This window comes from Triticum urartu, chromosome 4 (genome assembly GCF_003073215.2).
Source record: "Triticum urartu cultivar G1812 chromosome 4, Tu2.1, whole genome shotgun sequence".
NCBI lineage: Eukaryota > Viridiplantae > Streptophyta > Magnoliopsida > Poales > Poaceae > Triticum > Triticum urartu.
The window spans coordinates 321,365,634-321,378,629 of record NC_053025.1 but is presented as its reverse complement, the minus strand read 5'-3'; positions in this window follow the sequence as shown (position 1 = coordinate 321,378,629).

Here is a 12,996-nt window from a genome sequence, read left to right as displayed (position 1 = left end):
TGACCCAAAATACTTTAATAGTACAGGTATGCCATCTTTTTCTTCTGAGAAAATAACCACCGCATATATCTTTGCAGTTCCGGTCTTAGCCCCTCTCAAATGAGCTCGTCTTCAGGGGATCTTCTTCCAGAGATGATGGAGAGCGAAACGCCCCCTCCGGACTCCTCCGCTCCGGAAGCGGGCGACCCCGAAGTGTCGTCGCGGAGGCCTCTCCGGGTCCGGTGAGGCCAGAAGATAATCCCATTGACCCCCGAAGCTCCCAGTGTCCGGCTCCCGAAGAGAGCGGAAAAAAGAGTCCGGCACCGTCTGGTGTGCGAATGGATGTTCTGAGGGAGTTGGTAGGGCGAGCGGCTATCTCAGATGAACACCGTGTGCTGATGAATACGGTGATGGAGAGAATCTCGTCTACTGAAAGTGGATTGCATGAAACTTTTATGAGTCTACTGACAGGCTTTGAGGTACGTAAAATAATGTATGATAGTCCTGCACATGCTAGGTGTGCCCTATGTATTTAGTAGCCCCTGAGACTCTGGTTGTCGTCAGAAACGACGACGAACAGAGGATCATATTCCCAGGTAATAGCCATACTGCCTCTATGTGCAGGTGATGGAAGCTCCGGTGGCTAGCCGGACTAGAGAGTTTGCCCATTAAAACGGCAGTTGGATGCGGCAGACGCCGACATCGAGCTTATTAACCAAAGGCTTGACGAGGCACATGGTAAGTGTCATTATCTGGTAAACAGCACATAGTAAGAGCAGCATGATGCCAGTATCTTTAATATGTTGTGACTGCAGATGGAGATGCCACTGTTGAAGCCTTGCGGGCAGAACTTGCCTGAGCCAAGGAACAAGCGAGGTTTAGTAATGCGGCTGCTTTGAAGGCGGCCGAAGAGTCGAAAACCGAGAAGGCCACGCATGGCGAGGGTCGAGATAAGATGGCCAAGATGGCCATAGAATTAAAAGCCGCCGCCGACCGTTGCCGGGTTCTTGAAAAGGAAAACCTAGCGAAGGCATTGGACCTTGAGAAGGCTGCTGCGACGAGAAAATACATCCGCTCTCCTATGAGGGCGAAGAAGGAGGAGCTGCGGGAAGCCGGGGATATTGTAGCTGGGAAATCCTTTACGTTGCGGAGGAAGTTCGGAGATCCATGGTATGCCTCTCTGGATCGGCTGTGGAGTTCGGAGGATGTGTATATGGATTTGGCGGCGAGCGCTGCCGATGCGGCCAAGTACTTCCAGGGTCAGATGGACCATGAAGTGGACGAGCTGTTTTGGACACAATTCCATTCTCCCGAGCGTCCGCTTTCATTGACTGACCAATTAGCCGAATGGCCGAACTGAATAGGTTGTCCGGACTCGCCATGAGGTCTGTTGTGGATCAGCTATGGCCGGAAAGGCCAAAACCGAACAGCTATTTCAGCTTCGTGCAGCAGCTCCTTGACGTGGCGCCGTGCATTAATGCGGTGAAGAGGTCAGTGTGAATAGAGTGCTCACGGATGGCCTTCGCCCGTGTTAAAGCATACTGGGTGGAGATGGATGCTACCACTATTGCAGCGCGGGATTCGGCCATAGGTCGAATGGCTGCTGAGCACTACTTTGAAGAAGTTCTTGAGGGTGCTCGTTTGATAGAGACCCAGTGCTCGAAAAATATTATGTTTGAGTGATATGTAATCTCATTGTAAGCGAAAAGCTTTTATAAATTTTTATAAGGCTATTTTTATACTTTTTCCTGAAAGTAATATGATGCCTCCTGGGCGGCCGTTTACGTATACATGTGTGTAACCTGAAAGATTGCAGCCGCCGGCTTCGACCCCCACGCATATAATGCGGAGGTGCTCGCAAAAAACACACGTTCGCACTTAACCCAACGTCTTGGTCCTATTAAGGAGGTGATAGCGGAGCGAGCGAGGCAACCGGACTATAATGCTTTAACACTTTCACTTAGCCATAGGAGTTTGACAGTGGGGCTACTAGATAGCCCCTGGTGGCTCTGCACTCTCCCGATCCCGGGGTGCGTACATGCCTGGCCGGAAAACGGCCCTTCGTTAAGGCGGAGGAATTCTAACATTCCAACAGTTCATCGAGTGGTTGACCAGTCTCACGCTATATCATGACAGTCAGTTTTCGGGTTTCTCTACTAAGGTGCTTGTCCGGATGAACCAGGGCACAATTGCAGTAGTTCTCCTGGTGCTACCTTAGCCGGTAAAGCAGAACGTAAGGCACCAAAACACAGGAGCTGGGAAAACCCAACATTTGACCAAAGACAATGATTCAGAGCTGATGCATATAGGGCCAAACTCGTGACGCCGAACACTCCCTAAGGTATTCGGTCTTTGTGGTATAAACCGGGCCTAAACAATGGCCTTTGTAAGAAGCCCCTTGTGTCCAGGTACGTGCATTTTTCTGGCGTGGCCACATGCCAAGACGTTAGCATCCTTCTCAACGGTGGATATGCATCAACAAGAGACAGTAAAAAAGGTTTACGCAGGGTCTTAATCTAAAAAGAATCCTTGGGGCGGGTCCCAGCTGCACGTCTGCGCCTGTGTCTCCGTTGTGCAGTATCCTAGACGGGTGTAGCACGATGATCGTCTGTAAAAGAGAGGAATTTAGGTGAAAAAGTTGTCGTGCAAAAAGGATAGTTTTTAAAGAAACCATGTATAATTCAAGATGAGAAGAAATTGCCACTTGTCTGCGCGCGTTGAGCCCCTTGTATTGACAAATAGGGGTGTGACCATTTATTCGGTATAAATAGCGGCGCCGGACTTGATTAGTTGTGTCTGAGGTCTTGACGACCTATTGGATGCTTTCGCTGGTCCGGGCGCCTTCAGTGTGCGGCTACCAAGGCAGTCGCACTCTCTTCGGCGCACAGAGATCGCTTGATATTTCCTTTCACTGAAATGATGCCACGTGGACCGGGCATCTTGAGTGTGAAGGAGGCGTAGTGTGGTATTGCATTAAAGCGAGCGAAGGCTTCGCGTCCGAGAAGTGCTTGATAGCCACTTTGGAACGGAGCGATGTGGAAGGTTAAATGCTCGCGATGGAAGTTATTGGGGGAGCCGAATATAACTTGTAGTAGGAGGGAGCCCGTACAACGAGCCCCTGGGCCTGGCGTTACCCCTTTAAAGGTAGTATTGCTGTGGCGAATTTTTGTTGGGTCTAACCCCATCCCGCGGATTGTATCCTGATATATTAGGTTTAGACTGCTGCCACCGTCCATCAAGACTCGTGTGAAGTGATATCCGCCAATTACTGGGTCTAATACCAGGGCAGCCCATCCTGTGTGTCGGATACTTGCTGAGTAATCGCGATGGTCGAAAGTGATCGGTTGAGACGACCAGTGGCAGGACTTCGCGGTGACAGGCACTTGGGTATGTTTTCCTGGGAGTGCCGCGTTGTTTTTTCCCTTGATCACGTGTAACACGTTTACTGTTTTGACTTCTGGTGGAAATTTCTTTTGTTCCCCAGTGTCTTTCTTGGGAGGCTCGTCCTCGTCTTCACTTGGTGTATCCTCCCCCTTGTGTACGGCGTTGAGCTTCCCGGACTGCTTGAAGACCCAACATTCTCTGTGGGTATGATTAGCCGGTTTACCAGGGGTACTATGGATCTGACATACTTGGTCAAGAATTTTGTTGAGGCTGGACAATTCATCCCTGGTGCCTTTAGAGGGCGGCTTTTGCTGACCTGGCCGAGAGCTTTTGAATCCGGCGTTTACTACCGTGCCCTTCGTGTTGTCTTCTTTATTCCGGCGTTTGTTACTGCTGTTGCGCCATGATTTCCCGTTTCCATCTCTAACTTCAGATGTACTGGGTCGCTGGTGCTGCATCTGGCTAGCCAGCTATCCTCACCCGCGCAAAACCGGGTCATGAGGTTTATTAATGCGGCCATCGTTCTCGGCTTATTTTGGCCGAGGTGTCTAGCGAGCCATTCGTCACGGACGCTATGCTTAAAAGCTGCCAAGGCTTCGTCGTTCGGACAGTCGAGAATCTGGTTCTTTTTAGTAAGAAACCTGTTCCAAAGCTTTCGGGCTGACTCTCCGGGCTGTTGAGTTATAGGACTCAAATCGTCCGCATCCGGAGGTCGGACATAAGTCCCTTGAAAATTTGCCCAAAAGGCGTCTTCGAGCTCTTCCCAACTTCCAATGGAGCTTCCGGGGAGGCCTTTAAGCCAGTGACGAGCTGGCCCTTTGAGTTTGAGCTTGAGGGGTAAGTACTTGATGGCGTGGAGATCATCTCCTCGAGCCATATGGATATGAAGGATGTAGTCCTCAATCCAGACCCCAGGGTCTGTTGTTCCGTCGTATGCCTCTATGTTTACGGGTTTGAATCCCTCTGGAAATTCATGGTCCAGCACCTCATCGGTGAAACATAGGGGGTGTGCGGCACCCCTGTAGCTGGGTGTACCGCGTTGGGGCACGCTTGCGTGGTCCATAGATGGATCTTGTTGCGCCGTCCTTTGGGTGCGAGCCCTCGTATGGGTCGCGTGTTGTATTGTGAGTGGCGTTGTATGCCGCTCTGTGTTGGTAGAGGGGTCGTCTATCCGGCCAGGTGGATGCTTTGATATTTGGTTGTGGGGGGTCTGAGGCCTCCTCATCGAATTCAGGTAGCAGCTTCCGCTTTGGGTAGCTCTTGGAGGGGTGATTGTCGCCGTACCTCGCTGCTGTGTTGAGTATTTCACTCCATCTGATTCGGAGTGTGTCTTGCGTAGCCTTGAGCCTTTGCTTCTGCCTTTTAAGAATATCACCGAAAGGCGACTGCTGAAAGACGTCCGCGGCGGTAAACTCCATGATCGGTGCCCAATCGGATTCGATCGGCAGGGGCACGGAGGGTTCGGAGTCCGGGGATGAGTCCGTCTCCTTGGAGTCACGAGTCTCGCGGAGTCTGGGGCTGGTGTTTGGCTCGATCGCCGTTGGGATCGCAGCCCCGAGGCAGCGTCCAACCACCCATCCAAGATCGGCGTAGTTGGCTCCGAATTAAGGGTCGAATCCGATGCGGGTGCGGCCTCCAGGGCACTGTTCGGCGGCAGAGCTAGATCATGCTCGTCGTGACACTGCGGCACGCTCGGCAGTGTCTCGAATCCGTCGAAGATCAAGTCCCCGCGGATGTCAGCCGTGTAGTTTAAACTTCCAAATCTGACCTGATGGCCAGGGGCATAGCTTTCGATCTGCTCCAGATGGCCAAGTGAATTGGCCCACAGTGTAAAGCCGCCGAAGACAGAGATCTATCCGGGGAGATAAGTTTCACCCTGGACCGCATCACTATCGATGACAGTAGGAGCCATCAAGCCTGGCGGCGACGACATAGAGGAACTCTCAATGAAAGCACCAATGTCGGTGTCAAAACCGGCGGATCTCAGGTAGGTGGTCCCGAACTATGCGTCTAGGCCGGATGGTAACAGGAGGCAAGGGACATGAAGTTTTACCCAGGTTCAGGCCGTCCAATGGAGCTTTCGGGGAGGCCTTTAAGCCAGTGACGAGCTGGCCCTTTGAGTTTGAGGGGAAAGTACTTGATGGCGTGGAGATCATCTCCTCGAGCAATATGGATATGAAGGATGTAGTCCTCAATCCAGACCCCAGGGTTTGTTGTTCCGTCGTATGCCCCTATGTTTACGGGTTTGAATCCCTCTGGAAATTCATGGTCCAGCACCTCATCGGTGAAACATAGGGGGTGTGCGGCACCCCTGTAGCTGGGTGTACCGCGTTGTTCGGATGTTTGTTGTGTTGCATTGTATGCTGGGGCGCGCTTGCGTGGTCCATAGATGGATCTTGTTGCGCCGTCCTTTGGGTGCGAGCCCTCGCATGGGTCGCGTGTTGTATTGTAAGTGGAGTTGTATGCCGCTCTGTGTTGGTAGAGGGGTCGTCTATCCGGCCAGGTGGCTGCTTTGATATTTTGTTGTGGGGGGTCTGAGGCCTCCTCATCGAATTCAGGCAGCAGCTTCCGCTTTGGGTAGCTCTTGGAGGGGCGATTGTCGCCGTACGTCGCTGTTGTGTTGAGTATTTCACTCCATCTGATTTGGAGTGTGTCTTGCGCAGCCTTGAGCCTTTGCTTCAGCTTTTTAAGACTTCTCACAGTGGCAACAAGCCTTTTACGGCATTCTGCTGCTCCGGGTGCCTGTCCGGCGTTATGTCATCCGGACTATTATCCTTGATAGAATTTGTTTGTTCGGTTTGATTATCCGGATTGCCATTGTCCGGCAGTGGTTCGCCCTGCTCCAGTGCTGGGTCTGTGTGATCGTTATTTCTGTCGAGGCGGGATTTGGGGCGGCGCTTGCATCGCCGCTTTGACTGCTTCTCGAGGGAACAAGCCTTCAGTGCGTCCTTCCGCTCCTCGTCGTCACCTTTTGGTGCGTCCACCATGTATACGTCATATGGTGAGGTGGGCGGTGGTTCTTCTTTGCCTCCCGCATCGTCATCCATACCATCGACGTTTTCAGAGTCGAAGTCGAGCATATCGGTTAAATCGTCGACAGTGGCTACAAAGTGGGTGCTGGGTGGGCTTTGAATTTCTTCATCGTCCGTATCCCAACCTTGCTAACCGTAGTCCGGCCAGGGCTCTCCTGATAAAGAGAGAGACTTTAGTGTCTTTAGAATATCGCCGAAAGGCGAGTGCTGAAAGACGTCCGCGGCGGTAAAGTCCATGATCGGCACCCAATCGGATTCGATCGGCAGGGGCGCGGAGGGTTCGGAGTCCGGGGAGGAGTCCGGCTCCTTGGAGTCACGAGTCTCGCGGAGTCTAGGGCTGGTGTTTGGCTCGATCGCTGTTGGGATCGCTGCCCCTGAGGCGGCGTCCAACCACCCATCCTCGATCGGCGCAGTTGGCTCCGAATTAAGGGTCGAAGCCGATGCGGGTGCTGCCTCCAGGGCATTGTTCGGCGTCTGAGCTAGATCATGGTCGTCGTGACAGTGCGGCACGCTCGGCAGTGGCTCGAATCGGTCGAAGATCAAGTCCCCGCGGATGTCAGCCGTGTAGTTTAAACTTCCAAATCTGACCTGACGGTCAGGGGCATAGCTTTCGATCTGCTCCAGATGGCCAAGTGAATTGGCCCGCAGTGTAAAGCCGCCGAAGACAGAGATCTGTCCGGGGAGATAAGTTTCACCCTGGACCGCATCACTATCGATGATAGTAGGAGCCATCAAGCCTGACGGCGATGACACAGAGGAACTCTCAATGAAAGCACTAATGTCGGTGTCAAAACCGGCGGATCTCGGGTAGGGGGTCCCGAACTGTGCGTCTAAGCCGGATGGTAACAAGAGGCAAGGGACACGAAGTTTTACCTAGGTTCGGGCCCTCTTGATGGAGGTAAAACCCTATGTCCTGCTTGATTAATATTGATGATATGGGTAGTACAAGAGTAGATCTACCACGAGATCAGAGAGGCTAAACCCTAGAAGCTAGGCTATGGTATGATTGTTGTTCTGTATGTTGTCCTACGGACTAAAACCCTCCGGTTTATATAGACACGGGAGAGGGTTAGGGTTACACAAAGTCGGTTACAATGGTAGGAGATCTACATATCCGTATCACCAAGCTTGCCTTCCATGCCAAGGAAAGTCCCTTCCGGACACAGGACGAAGTCTTCAATCTTGTATCTTCATAGTCCAGGAGTCCAGCTGAAGGTATAGTCCGGCCATCCGGACACCCCCTAATCTAGGACTCCCTCAGTCCTTATCCTCGAGCATCTCGGCAGTGGTGCGGAGTAGTGACTCCTCATGTGTAGAGTCATAGTACAAAGCCTGATAGTACCGCTATGCTCTAGGAAGTGAGGCTGGCATGTAGCGGAAATCGATGTTCTGAAGCAAGGCAGTCCTGGCTCGAATGATAGTCATCATTGAGTAAGCTGCATCCTACACAGACATCTCAATAGTGACCCCAAGTCCATAGGAACAGTGAAGGGGCTCAGTGGCTCTAGGATAAGAGGGATATATCCTGACGGTACAAAGGTACTGGCTCTGGTTGAAGTCTCGGAACTGCTCCCCGACGGTATATTCCGGATACCACCGATAGCCTGACTCGACCATCACTCGAACCAACATGGCCGTATGACCGGGTACATCGAGGCACCGGGTCAGACAAACCACTTGGTTCTGGGAACGGTTGGCCATCTGAAAGCACAGAATAATGCAAAGGCATTAGAATGTCCTAGGAGAAATCGGACAGCATAAGGGCTGTAAATGCTCAGAAAAAAGATTTGAGACATCCACAACAGTTTGCAATACCACTCAACAACATCATATCAAGGTTCTGGTTAACTGACAACGTACTAGAAGTAGTAGAAACTTCACTGAGGCCTATAACAACAATCCTATAAGCTACTACGGATTAGTAACACGTGAACCTGATAGAAGGAAGAGAGCCTAGTCCTTAACCCACGTAGAAAAAGAAGAGAATGACTTAGATCTGAGGGCATAAGGTAAAGGAGTAAAAGAGCCTTACGTTCCCTCCCACAATCAATTCCCCTACATATAACTAAAGCATTTCTAGACTCGACATCGACCAGTTTGGCTCAACGAACCTACAGGTAGTCCGGCTCTGATGCCAACGTTGTCAGGACCCCGATTCCAAGTCACATCGACCTAGCTGGTAACACCTCATATCACTTTGCAGCCTCACTCACGGTATCCCCACGGGTGTCACCTTACCATGGCCCACGAGTCCACTAATCACCAACACAATACTCCACTGGGGATCCACCCACGTCATCCTACAAGAGGGCCATCCTCGGTACTCACTCTTATCTTGAGTCTTTTAGTAGTAACCATTAACTTGTCTATGAACTGTATAGGCAACCAAGTAGTCCTTTACCGCGGACGTGGCTATTCGAATAGTTTTATACCCTGCAGGGGTGTAGTTCGTCACACATGTTTCCACCACTTAGCGTCTGCACACGACATGTGCTCGGCAGACTTCAAGCGAAAGCCGACGTGGGTGTAGACCACGACCTAACTAACCGCACAAGTGTCTAGTCCAGGTTTATCGCCTATTCGGGTTCCATCCGGAAGGAAATCCGTCCGGGATGTCCTCAACGTCCCCAAACGATGTGTGCAGGGTTCCCGAGACACCAAACGGGCGACTCGGTACACCGTGCCACGGTGTATCTACCGCATAATAGCCCACCCCTAGGGTCAGCGCTACGAACGGCCGCCAACACATAACCTACAAACACCAGAAACTAGTTGCAACTCCTAGATAGAGGACGAGAGGGGTCAGTAAGTCGAGCAGGGTCATATTTCAGGGCCCAATGTGTGGTAGTAGCTGAATCTTAAATCACGCATACAGATCTCAGTTCTTATGGACGGCCTCAATGAAATAACCCACCATGTACTCGTACATGGCCTCTCATCGATACCTTTACCAAGACATGTTCAACACATCCCTCACATCACCGACATAACCATTTCACTCTAGCCCATCACCCAGATGAACCAGACCTGACACAACTCTAAGCATAGCAGGCATAGCAAGGTAGGAAACACATACATGGCTCAATCAACTCCTACACATGCTAGTGGGTTTCATCTAGTTACTGTGGCAATGACAGGTAATGCAGAGGATAAGGGTTCAACTGCCGCAGCACACAGTAGTTTGAAACATTGTTGTCTTAAAGCAGTAAGTGAGAGCAGAAGCGAGAACATGGGATTGTATCGATATGATCAATGGGGCTGCTTGCCTGATGGAGTAGTAGTAGGGTACTGCCCTTCAGTTGGATATTCGGAGATATCCTCAGAGGCAGAACCTACCACGAAACACAACACAGAGCACAATCATCACATGGCAATATGGAACAATTTTATGCATGCTATGACATGGCCATATGAGGTGTCCTACCTAATGCAATGTGAAACAAGTTTAAATGGGTCCATTTGAATCAAGGATACAAATTGGAGCTTATGTTCTTAAGCATTATAAGTGTATTATCTTGTTTCACCTAAACAGCAAGGTTAAAGTGTTTTGTCATGCATGAAACGATTACAGATGGAAAGATTGAATTTTTCTGATCAAATTTCATATATAAATCTTTTCAATCTAAGTTATAGATTATTTTCTATGATTTTTAGAAGTTTTGGTTATTTTCTGGAATTTCCTATATAAGAATAAATCCAGAAAAGGATTTACTGCATCAGCCTGGCGTCAGTGTGACGTCAGCGGGTCAAAGGCGCCAACCCAGGTCAAACCTGACCGGTGGGCCCCATCTGTCAGTGTAACATCTAACTAACAGAGTTAGTTAGTGTTTCGTTAGCACTAAACTAGGTTAGTTAGGCCGTGGGCCCACATGTCAGTGAGACGGAGTTAGTTAGCGAGGTCATTAACCCCTAACAGTGTGATTAGCACTAACTAAAAATTAAACTATTTTAGTTACGAGCCGGCCCCACATGTCATTGACTCAGGGGGGGTTCAAACTGGGGTCAACCCGAGTCAAACTCGCCGGAGTTGACCCAGGGCTCGTCACCGACAAGGCCAGGGACGGCGGAGGGGTGTGGGTTTCCTCCTCCGGCGACCATTTGGCCGGCAGAGGGCATCTACGTGACGCGGGCACTCGTCCGCGTCGAGTGGTGTAGGTGGTTGGGCCTGGGGTGGCCGGAGTCGTCGCCGGCGTCGACCTTGGCGGTCGCCGGGGCTCGGGTCATGTCGGGGTTGTCATTGTGATGACCATAGTGGCTCATGCGGGGCGCGTACGTGCTCTACGTAGCGCGGGGAGGAAGCTGGGCACGACGGCTGAACCATTAGATGGCCGGAGACTCATCGGCGGCGAGAACAGGCGGCAGTGCGTGCGGGTGAGCATGGTGCGGTCGCTATGGCGCACAAGGGGAATAACGGAGAGGGGGGAAGGCTCAGTGGCTCACGGCGGTTGCGACGACCGTCGAAGTGGGCTCGGGGAAGGTCAGGGCTGAGCGAGGAGGTGAGGGGGATCTCCGGCGATGGCGGATCGAGAAGAGCTCGGTGCAGCGTCTCTGGGGCGAGCGAGCGCTCGGGGATGGGTTGAGGCGAAGCAGTGGACGACGGCGGAGCTTGTTGGCGCGTCGAGGCGACGAGTGGACGGTGGTGGCTGCGGTTTTCAGGACGGCGTGGGCGCGGCTGCGTCGGCCATGGCGTCGAGGGAGCGAGGGAGAGAGCAAGGGGGAGTGTGAGGTGTCGGGCAGTCCGGGGCGGCACCGAGGAGACGTGCGCGGCGTCGAGGTGGTGACCAGGTGAAGCAGGCGAGCAGGGAGGTGGCGTGGCGAGCTCGGGCGCGTGCGCCGTGTCCCTCCTCTGCCTACTGGGAGAGGTAGGCGATGACTGGCACGAACCAGCACAGTGCTGGGCCGGCCAGTGGGCTGCCAGGTGGGCAGCACCAGGTTAGTTCCCATCCCTCTCTTTTTCTGTTTTTATTTATTTTCTATTATTTTTGTAACTTCAGGGCTTTATTAAAAATGCCAGGGCATTTCCAAAAATCATAAAACTAGTCATGGCTACTGCTTAGAATATATCCAACAGTAAACATTTTAGTTTATGATTATTTGAGCATTTAAAATATTTTATAGCATTTAAATGCCCAAATGCAAATACTATATGAATTAATCCAATGACCTTAAGATGTCCGAGAAAAATGTTCACCATTTTTGTCAAAGGTTTTAACCCAAAACAAAAAGGGTGGGCTTTTTAGAAGGGCATTTCAGGTTTATTGAAAAAGTTTTTAGTAAACCCTAGTTGTTCCAGGGGGGGTGCTGGGGGTTCTGTCATCCCCATTTCAGTTTTCTGGGAAATTAAACATGATGCAACACTCTAATGCATGAACTAGCTAGGGTGTGACAATAGTGCTTTCGCTTGAAATACAATGACCGTCACGCGTGAATGTGTCAGGGGCATGCATACTTTTAGAGGGCCGAGAGATAGTTTGTGTGCGTACGTGAAAGTTGTGTAGAAAGAGGCGGTGTCCGGTGGAGACAAGGAGAGATATACCCTTCGTTTCTCTTTCCCGTGACTAATATTTAGGAGAAAATATAAACATTCACAATGCAGAACAAAAAAAATTGGATGCACCATGCAATTAACTTTCATGTATAACATTGTACTATTGTATATGCTTATTTTCTTAGTGGCCGATTGCGTGTGTGGTGTGGTGGGCACATCATTTCTAGTTGTGGTGGGTGTCAGTGTCAAAACCGGCGGATCTCGGGTAGGGGGTCCCGAACTGTGCGTCTGAGGTTCATGGTAACAGGAGACAAGGGACATGAAGTTTTACCTAGGTTCGAGCACTCTTGATGGAGGTAATACCCTATGTCCTGCTTGATTAATATTGATGAGTATGGGTGTTACAAGAGTTGATCTACCACGAGATCGTAATGGCTAAAACCCTAGAAGTCTAGCCTATATAATCATGATTGCATCTATGGACTAAACCCTTCGGTTTATATAGACACCGGAGGGGACTATGGTTGTACAAAGTCGGTTACAGAGAAAGGAATCTTCATATCTGAATGCCAAGCTTGCCATCCATGCCAAGGAGAGTCCCATATGGACACGGGTGAGAGAATCTTTGGTATTGTATCTTCATTGCCCAACAGTCCGGCCCATGTCCAACAGGCCGGATGCCCGAGGACCCCTTAGTCCAGGACTCCCTCAGTAGCCCCTGAACCAGGCTTCAATAACAAGGTGTCCGGTGCGCATATTGTCTTCGGCATTGCAAGGCGGGTTCCTCCTCAGAATACTCCAAAACAGCCTTGGAACAAAAAGAACGTGTCCGTCTCTGCAAAACAAGCACCACACACAACCGCAGAGAGTATAATATTTCACGAGTCCAATCTACAGACAACCTTTTTCTAGCGTGACACCACATCACCGCCCGGTCATTATTTCGAACCATTTTTAAGCCCGCCGCTTCATATTTCAAGATGCGGTTTTACTGGCACGTCTTTTCAAAGCAGAGATCGTGTCCCCTTATTACGGGATTCTCATCAATACGGGCGTGGGTAATCCAACTGTGACGTCTGCACAGCCGTTGGGAAGCAGGCGAGTTTTAAGGCA